This window comes from Sorex araneus, chromosome 5 (genome assembly GCF_027595985.1).
Source record: "Sorex araneus isolate mSorAra2 chromosome 5, mSorAra2.pri, whole genome shotgun sequence".
NCBI lineage: Eukaryota > Metazoa > Chordata > Mammalia > Eulipotyphla > Soricidae > Sorex > Sorex araneus.
The window spans coordinates 80,608,209-80,618,799 of NC_073306.1; the positions used below are offsets into that span (position 1 = coordinate 80,608,209).

Here is a 10,591-nt window from a genome sequence, read left to right on the forward strand (position 1 = left end):
CGAAACCCTCGATTACCCCCATCGGGCCGACCCCGCGCGCTCGCTCGCTCTCACTCGCGCGGGCGGGGACTGGCCCGACGCCACAGCAATCAGAGCGCGGGGGGATGGGCGCCCCGCCCCCGGGTCCCCACTGAGAGCCGCGGCCACCGGGAAACTCCTCCCCGCGGGCGCCCGCCCCTCTCTCCTCCCCCTTCTCCTCCGCGGCTGATGGATGAGCACGGAGCGCGGCTTGGGCCGGCGTTTCCTTCGGGCCGAAGCTGGAGGGAAAGGAGTCGAGAAGGGGCGCCGCGTCCTGCCGGGAGCCGGCCGCGGCGTCGGGGAAGGGCCAGAACTGGGCAGCGCGGGCGTGGGCTGCAAGCGAATATTCGGACCTTCCGACTTTCCTGGGCGCCCTAAAGAAGTGTGTGTGGGGAGGGTCTCTTGGGTTCTTCTGTCATAATATAAATGTCTAAAATGTCAAATAGGGGAAGGAAAAGGCGGGCTAGAAGTGACTTAAGGACAGCGACGTAAGTCACAAAAGTGATAGGGCCTTGGGCGCTGTGGTGGAGGTGAAGGTGCGGTAACTTTGTACGTCAGAACCATTATCAGTAACATTATCATCACCGTGTTTTCTGAGCTACAATTGAAATTAAAAGATAAATTGAATCGCAGATAGTCTGATCTCACCCACTTGCCCATTCCCGCGCAATTTCTCTCTTCCCCGTCTCTCACTCCTCTTCCTCTCTCCTTTCTCGCTCACTCTTTTCTTCGTCCTACCCTCCTCCCTTTTTCTCGCTCTCCTTTTCCTCTCGTCTTCCTCGCTTCTCTCTCCTCTCTTTCTCAACCCCCTTCTCTCATTCCTCCCCCGCCCCATCACTCTTCTTTCTCTCTCATTCCTTCCAGTTTGTTTTTCGCCCTCCAGTTCCGCTGCGCTGATTACCACAACACACGCTCACACGGTGAGCAAGGACCGGGCCTTGCTCCTCCGAGCAGCTGAGAGCGCTCCACCCAGCAGTTTGCCCAACGCCGCGCATTGCCCACCAATTTGTCCTATGCCGGTTCGCACAGTTCCGACAAGTAACTGTGCCAATGCGTGGGAAGGTGTGCGCCCTGCAACTTCCAGCTGAGCCATATGCAGGAAAGGCTAATGCTTCTCTCTGAATACTACCTTAGTATTTCTACTTACACATTACGCCTACTTTTTTTTTTTTTTTTTTTTTTTTTTTGGTTTTTGGGTCACACCCAGCGATGCACAGGGGTTACTCCTGGCTCTTCACTCAGGAATTACCCCTGGCGGTGCTCAGGGGACCATATGGGACGCTGGGATTAGAACCCGGGTCGGCTGCGTGCAAGGCAAACGCCCTACCAGCTGTGCTATCGCTCCAGCCCCTACGCCTACTTTATAAAAAAAAATTTTCTTCTTAAATTGGAGGATACTACTCAGGGCTGATGAATTTCAGTGACCAGATTTCCAGTCCTGAATTTGTCTTTAGACTAGCTGTGGAATATTAGACAAAGGACTTAAACCTTTGGGTCTGTTCCCCCTTCCCTCCTAAAATGAGGAGTTGAAACCAGAGAGATAGCACAGCATGCAGAGCACTTGCCTTTCATGTGGCTGACCCTGTTTTTATCCCCTACACTCATATGGTACCCGGAGCACTGCCAGGAGTGATCCCTGAGCATAGAGCCAAGAGTAAGCTCTGAGCATAGCCAGATGTGGCCCCTCTCCGGTACCCCCCCCAAAAAAAAACAAAATAAGCTGTGGCACACAAAAAGGCCTGAGAGACCTTTTTCAGTTCTAAATCGCTGTTCTAGGCCCACTAAAACAGTGTCCCATTGAGTGTGGAGCTTTATTCTATTATCATTTATATTTGGAGATACATATATATACATGTGTGTATATATATATATTTGGGAAATTCATGGATTTTTCTACTTGGAACAGAAAGTATTTTTCATTCTTTTTTCTCTTGGGCCTATGTATGGAGAATCCACCCACTGGAGTTTTTCACAAAGGTCAAATGGTCAGTGATCTTAATCCCAGCAGTGGGGCCTGGAGAAATAGTGTAGCTGTAAAGGTTAGATTCCCAGCGCTCTATATGGTCTCCTGAGCAACAGAGCCAGGAGATACCCTGAGCATCTTGGGTACCCCCCCCCCACACACACACACACAAACAAAACAGAAAAAAAAAAAAACAGGGAAAAAAATCACTGCAAAAGCTTCCCCAGTGAGCTATGCAAACCTAACCAGCATTCTCTGAGAACCAACTGTGTGAAGTCTAGAGGGAGGGGAGAGATGAATACAAGCATAATGACCTAAAGAAACAGTCTCAGTGGAACCAGCCTCAATTTTCACCTGTTCTTTAGATTCAATGCCTTCCTCTAGACACAAATTGATGGACATTCTGACCTAAGCACTTGAACTGGATGTGACTATTTAATCTTACACTTATATGTCTCAATCATATTAGGACTTTCTATTGAAAATGGCAGGGTAGAAGAAGGGAGAGAAGCCAAGTCCTAGATAATTTAAAAGTGTGTTATCCCTACAGAGTAAAAAAGTGACTGTGAGCACCAGAGCCAAATTTTCAATCATAACCTTTAACATCTGCTGAGCAATTAATGAGTGCCAGGCAGAGCACACAATGTTCAGCATATGTGAATAATTCTCACAGCCCTAAAAGGCTGTACGCAAACAAACAAAAATTTGTTTTTAATTCAGGATTATTTAATTAGATTCAGTTGATGATATAAGAAATTGTAACAGAATTTGGGCAGAGGATATGATTCAGTGCTACAGTATATGCTCTGCAAGTATCAGGTCCTGGATTCAATCCCCCTCAAGTAAATAAGCGCATAAAGCAAAAAGGGAGGGTTGAAGTGCTAGTACAGCAGGTAAGGCACTTGCCTTGCACAAGATCAACCTGGGTTCCATTTCCTGGCATCTCATATGGTTCCCCAAGTACTACCAGGAGTAATTCCTGAGTGCAGAGGCAGGAGTAACCCTTTAGTATTGTGTGTTCAGTGTGTTCCCCCACCCCCAAGAAATGATGCCAGTTCTTAAAAAACTAGATCTTTTCACTCACTATTTACACTCTTATTACCAGAAATCCAGTTGTGGAAGCATAGAGTAAAAGTTTGCAAATAAACTTAGTTCACCAGCAAAGATCTATAGAAGTTCTCTGCCTTTTAAGAATCACAATACTAACTGGTAGGATGAATCAACTTCTTCACTGGTTTCTTACAATTTAGGACTGCATTCAAATAATAGGATTTTGTAATTTTTAGGATACAAGCATCCTTGGGTTCAATGTGGTCAACCGTTTTGGTCAATGATTTGTTTCATTTTATTTTTTCAAAAAGAAATAGAAGCAGGGGTTGACATAAAGGGACAAAGAGGTGTCTGCTTGCATGGAAATGCTTGATATGGTGCCTCACTGATTTTATGAAACTGTTTCTCACAAGGAACCACCCCACCTCTATGCACAGACCCACTTGTTTATGGTGACTCATATTGAGGGACGTGACTCCGATTTATGCTCATTACAGACAACTGAAACAAAGCCGTCATAACTTATTTATGTTTCTTTACTGAAGTAACACAAACAACTCAGATTTCTGAAGGACCATATCGCTCAAAAATAATTTAGGTGGGGTTAGAGAAATAGTACAGCAGGTAAGGCTCTTTGCCTTGCTTCACAGACAGTCCCCTAGTCACAGCCAGGGGTCACTCCTGAGCAGAGTCAGGAAATAGACCCTGAGTACCATTTGGTGTGGCCCAAGAACAAAACAAAAAAGAAATAAATTCAGTCATTTTGTTTGGTTTTGGATCTCTGCCTGGCAGTATTCAGTGGCTCTTCCTGTCATAGTGCTCAGGGGCTGCTTACAGCAGAGCTCAAGGGACCATACAGTGGTATCAGGGGTCAAACCCTGGCCTCCTCTATGCAAAGCATTTGCTCAGTCCATTGAGTTTTATCTTCAGCCAGATTTAGCTTTGGCTGGAGTTTTATTGGGGGGTGAGGGATTGGTTTGAGGGTCACACCAGGTGGTCCCAAGAGCACTCCTGGCTCTGTGCTCAGGGATTATTCTGGAACACAGATCTCCAGCCACCTAAACCTGTGCTCAGCACATTGAACTATTTCCCCAGCCTCTAATTATTTTCTTTTAACAAATCTTCATATAGTACTTCTCACACACTTCACATTTTTACACATTCTAACTCATTAAATTCTTATAATAACACTATTATCCTCATTCTTCAGATTAAAAAATGTTGCACAAAGAAATTAATTTGCACAAAGTCATACAACCAGCACATGGCAGAATCAGGTCCTGTGGCTCCAGTGTCTATGCTCTAATCTTCCACGGTTTTTGTTCATATAAATGGAAGGGACCTCGTCCAACTCTGAGACGGTCTATTTAAGTGAGCGCAGAGGGTGGGTCACATTCCAGGGTTGCTCAGGTATCTATCTCTCCTGCAATGCTGGGGGGACCTACAGTGGGGTCTTCTTCATGCAAAACAAATGCCCCTCCAAAAGCTGCTGCATACTCATCACACCATGTTTTTAAGTAATACCCACACGAGTTTTAAACAAACATTATATAATGGTCACACACTTATTTATTTGCAAAGGAACAACCAAAATAGCATAACATCTGCAACCATTATGGAGTGAGCTACAGGTATCTAGCCAATTTTTTTTTCCTTTTTATTTTGGTTTCTGGGCCACACCCAATAGTACTCAGGGCTTACTCCTGGCTCTGTGCCCAGGGATAACTAAAGGAGGTAGGTAGGGCACCATATGCAGTGCCAGGAGTCAAACCAAGCAGCACCTTAACACCTGTACTATTTTTCATGCCGTTCCCTGGATAACTTTACTAAAGTTCAATTCTTTAAAAGGTTCAACAACTTGTTTATGATAGAAATTTGCACCCTCACTGTTGTATAAAAATAGATTCCTTTCACCCAACAAGAAGGGGGAGAGGACACTGACTTTCAGTTTGTCTTAAACAGCCAGTGTCTTGAAGGCAATTGCATAACTACTCTTAAAGAATGTGTGACACAACATAAACCAAATGTTCGAAAACTGTTGTGGCAGGATATTGGTCTCCAAACTGCAGTCTGTGCTCCTCTTCTCTGCTCTGGCCGAACAGACAGACCTACTACTTCATTTCTAAAATTCTCCCACGAACATTCCTATTCATACTAAGAGGTGTTTTATATAGCACCATCATCTAAGACAATAGCCTCAAGATGCATTTTCTCTAGCTCTCCCCTATTAAAATTTTATTTTTCACTGACAATATTTGCAGCTGGAAATTGTCAGGTTTGTGAGAAAAAACTCCTAACAGATGAACCGGTACACAGAACAGAATCCCAAAACAGATATCAGATTCATGCCTTGGCAATTCCTCGAAGAATATAGGAATAAAAATCCAAATCCTTTCAAACAAGAAGTTTGGGCAAACTTGTTATTTCCTGCACCTGTACGGAGGCCCTCTTTGCCCCCCCCCCCCAGAAGATACACGTTGTTTCCCTTTTCTTGGGCTTCAGACAGAGTTGGAAACCTCACACCATTTCCAAGTGACAGCAGCAGCCTGAGATCCTTTTGGGCTTAGCTCTGTGGGAGAGGCACTGGGGATTTGCTTTCTGGCATCTTAAGGATTCCAGAGGGAAGACTTTGCCCCGACCCCCATGACATCCTGCAGGGAACACGCCCCCTGATCTTGTTTGTCTGGTTTTTGTTTATTGGGCTTTGGCCTAGAGAAAAAATTTAGAAACAGTGACTTAAACGTGTGTGAGCAGGTAAACCAAATATTGATGAGGAATGCCCATAGCATATTAATGTCTGCAAATGTTATAGATATCGTTGTCTTTGTCTATTATTTAAATACTGATAATAATTAGAAAATGATTTCATGAAAATGAGCAACCACATAAGTAAAGAATTATGATCAGAAACATCAGGAGTGGGAGTTTGTGGTGTGTGTGAAAAGCCAGTATGGTGAGTACTTTAGGAGCTAGTGGAGGATGGAGGAAGGGGTGATATGGGGACAAGAGAGAGGGGATCAAATTCTGGCAATTTTGATGTGCTATTATATCACTGTATCACTGTCATCTCGTTCTTCATCGATTTACTCAAGTGGGCACTAGTAACGTCTCTATTCCTCCTAGCCCTGAGATTTTAGCAGCCTTTCCTTACTCATCTTTCCCAATGATTGGAGGCTCTTTCAGGGTCAGGGGAATGAGACCTATCGTTACTGTTTTGGCATATCAAATACACCATGGGTAGCTTGCCAGGTTCTGCCTGTGCAGGTGGGATACTCTCAGTAGCTTGGTAGATTGCCAGGCTCTCCAAGAGGTGATATATATATATACATACATATCACCATATATATGTATGTGTACACACATATATGTATATATACATATATATGGTGTATATATATGATATATATCATACCAATACAATAGTTTACCTCTGAGATTATGATAGCTCTAGTTTCTTTGCTTCTAGTTTTTCTTCCCATCCGCCAAAAAGCACACACACATGCACATGCACACACCTATTTTGTGCTTTCCATGTCCGGATCATTTTAGTGAATGAAATCTGGCTCCTTATTGAAGTTTATTTTCTGTGTAAATATTCTGTGTAAATTGCAATCAAATGTAAATTACAAGCACTGCAAGGGCATGGACCACTGGCTTTGTTAATCAACAGTTTCTCTGTTCCTGCCAACATCACCAAATTTGTTCACCTTATCTTTCCTATCCCTTTCAGAAAAAAAAATTACTGAGTGCCCCCAGAAAATCTACCCTCTTGAAGCAAACAAAGAGAAAGCCAGCCCAGTTAGTTACATGTTATTTTTCTAACCCAACCCCGGATCCAGCACCCCTCAGGGGGCAGCATCACCCACTTTGGGAGCATTGTCTAGTAAAACAGGCATAATGTCTTACATCTAACAGACATCCAATAAACATCTATGAAACAATGGATGGCTTCTTTCCAGAGACAGAAACTCACAATTGAGAGGCTAGAGGGGGAAAAAAAAAAAAACCAAAAACCAAAGTTTTGCAATAAATACTGAAAGTTGCTTCCAGAAGCTCAGCAAGGGACCAACTGCAGGGCTTTGAAGGTTATGCAGGTCAGGACTTGCCAGAGAGCAGAATTCATCTGACCTGGACCAACTCTGACCAGTTTGTCCAGGTAGGAAGCAAATATGTGGCATAATATGCATCATGACTGAGGCTTGGACTGAAAGTCAGAGTTTTCAATGTGAGGAAGAGGCTTCCTGATCCAAGTTAGGCCTGATAAACAGAGCGCCATCCTGGAACCAAAAAGAGACCACAAAGTAGAGATGTCCAATGCCTTGCCATATCACTTTCTTTTCCCTACAATAGATAGATGGGTAATATGAGAAAGTAGTGTAAAGGTTGAGGGGGAGCCCATGCCACATGGATACATAAGCACCCAATTGCCTGCTTATGAACCACGAAAGAATCCCTTAGTATTGCTCTTATTTTACACTATATTAGAGATAAAAGTTATATTGAGTTAAGGAGTTGCCTTGCATGTGACAGACCCTAGTTTTATTGAAGGCATCACAAATGATCCCCTAAGACCCACTAGGAGTAATACCTGATCACAGAGCCAGGAATAAGACCTGAGTACCATCAACAGTGCCCCAAACAAAACAAAATGAAATAATCCACATTGGCTCAGGAGCTATTTCTTTTTTTTTTTTTTTTTTTTGCTTCTTGGGTCACACCCAGCAATGCACAGGGGTCACTCCTGGCTCATGCACTCAGGAATCACCCCTGGCGGTGCTCAGGGGACCATATGGGATGCTGGGATTTGAACCCGGGTCGGCCGCGTGCAAGGCAAACGCCCTACCCGCTGTGCTATCACTCCAGCCCCAACTCAGGAGCTATTTCAAAGGGCCTGTGTAGGATAACATTGGGTTTGTCCTTTCAGCCTTGCTGCAGGGAACTTAGTTTACCTTAAAGCAATGTCCTTTCTGTACGGACACAGGAAGACAGTTAATATTATGCTTTGTAGCTTGGGAGTTGATTGACTCCAATAATATATACTCCTGGGCATCTGCTTTCTCAATCCAGTTGCACCCTAGAAGCAGGGTCCTGAATAAGGACAGAAGGGACCCAGGGAAAGCTGTGAGCTACTCTGACATCAAAATGGGCCAGGCCAAAGAGCCACAATACTCAACTATAAGTTGAGAGCATGGTCATAGACAAATGCTGTCATGATCCAAAAGTAATGACAAGACTAGGACCCTGCTGGGGTTAGGAAGACTAACCTAACCTGAAAACCTTGGTCTGGAATATACAGTGACATGTCCTCAGGAAGAACCAAACTTTAAGTTTGATATATCTCTTAATGTGCTCATACAGAATGACATTGCTAGAAATATTAGAAGTAGATTTGTCACTTGTCATCCCATTGATCTTCGATTCGCTCGAGCAGGTGCCAGTAATGTCCCCCTTCATCCCTGTCCCATGCTAGTGTAGCCCAATGACGTACAGGAACACGAAGAGCCTCAAACCGTTTGTACAGGGTTTTGACAAAGAAGTCTGACCATCTCGTAGGTGGTGGCCACGGAGTCTTTTCACATTCCGTGGAATCCACTCGGTAATAGCTCTAGTTCAGCAGTTGTCTCTAAATTGTATTACGTGTCCAACCCATCTAATTTTCGACGCCTTGGCAAACAAGACAGCATCCCTGATTTTTGATCGTCGATGGAGGTCAGAACTCCAGATTCCTTCTCTCATTTGAGTGAAACGTGATACTCCTAGTATAGCTCTTTTGATTCCTTTTTGGGATACCCGAGTAGCATTCTCATCGTGTTTCAGTAGGGCCCAGGTCTCTGAGGCGTATGTTAGTGCAGGAAGAACGATGGAGTCAAAAAGACGTTCTAGAGCCAGAGGTTCTTCGTCCTCTTAACCACTTCTTTGACACTCTTGAAGGCGTTCCACGCTGCTCTCTTCCTCCTATGCAGTTCAGGCGCAAAGTCGTTCCTCAAGTTGAGTTCTCGAAGTTGCATTCAGAGATGTTTGTTCCATTGAGAGTAATTGGAACATCAGGGACTATTTCGTTTTTCATGAACATTATCTTGGTGAGATTCAGCTGCAGTCCAACCTTTCCACACTCATGGTCGAAGCTGGCACAATTGTGCCACTTGGTTAATGTTTGGTGTTATTAGAATGATGTCATGAGTGAAGCAGAGGTGGTGTAGTTGCCGACCGTCTATTTTCACTCCCATTCTTTCTCATTCCAGTCCTCGCATGACATTCTCGAGGGTGGCATTGAAGAATTGCAGTGAAATGGTATCAGCCTGTTGAACCCCTCTCTTTACGTCAATGATCACTTCCTTGTAGAATGGTGAGATCCTGGTGGTGAACTGTAATACAGCTTGCAGAAGATCCTTATGTAAGAAGTAGATTTATTACAACTAATTAAGTGGATCGGTCTGAAGCAATAGCACAACAGTAGGGCGTTCACCTTTCAAGTGGCCAACCCGTGTTAGATTCTTCCGCCCCTCTCGGAGAGCCCGGCAAGCTACCGAGAGTATCATGCCCACACGGCAGAGCCTGGCAAGGTACCTGTGGAGTATTCGATACACCAAAAACAGTAACAATAAGTCTCACAATGAGAGACATTACTGGTGCCCGCTTGAACAAATCAATGAGCAATGGGATGACAGTGACAATTAAGTGGATTACTAGCTTAGGAAAGAAGAAAGCAACACACCCTGGATGGGATCCCACCCTTAAGTGGATTTCTTAGTAATCTGGAATAATCTTCTTAGATGATATTTTGTTAATCTCCTGGAGCAGTGGTTTTACCCCTCTTTGTTGATTTTTTACTGTCCAACCCACCTTTGTGTCACCACCCTATGTGATTGCTATATAAACTAAGACTGTAAAAGAAGTGGTGGAGAAGATACAGAAGCAGAGCACAAAGTGAATGAGAATCAGGGAGTCATCGGAGCCAGAAGCAGGGGAAAGAAAGAGCAAAAAGCGAGTGAGAATCAGAGTCAGAGTCAGAGTCAGAGTCAAAAGTGACAGTGAGAAGGGCTCCGGAGAGAGAGATTTGGAGAAGAGATGGGTTGAGAGATCAGAAGAGGCCAGAGGAGATACTATAGAGACAGAGTCAGAGAGAGAGATAAACAGAAGAGAGCACAGCAGCACACACAGAAGCAGAGCACAAAGGAGGAGCCATCCCGATCCGGTCCATATACAGCGGCTTGAGAGCACTGAACATGAGTGGGGAGAGAGAGAGAGAGAGAGAGCGAGAGAGCTGCCACAAGAGCCCGCGAACAAACATCACCCTTATGCGCACTTTTACATATTTTTTACAGGCCTGTGCACATATCTAGTATGCTCAGGGTCCCAGGTTTGATCCCCAGCATCATCTGAACTTCTGAGCACCACAGGATGAGGCCACATGGCCTCCAGCACCATGTGGCAGCCCCCCTCCAAAAAAAAAAAAAACCAAAGTCATAGAGTCATATCCACGCTGTTATTATCGTTGTGGAAAATGCTAGCTATCATGAAGGCACTGATGATAAGAGAAACAGGTCTTCTGGGGCTTTG

General features: G+C 44.5%; 1 non-coding gene across 1 annotated transcript; it reads right to left on the reverse strand.

Moving 5' to 3' along the window:
- Positions 1-7,379: 7,379 nt before the first annotated feature.
- LOC129405456 (small nucleolar RNA U13) lies at positions 7,380-7,482 on the reverse strand. The gene has a single exon (XR_008630596.1). It is a non-coding gene; the product is annotated as a small nucleolar RNA U13 (small nucleolar RNA).
- Between the last annotated feature and the right edge of the window lie 3,109 nt (positions 7,483-10,591).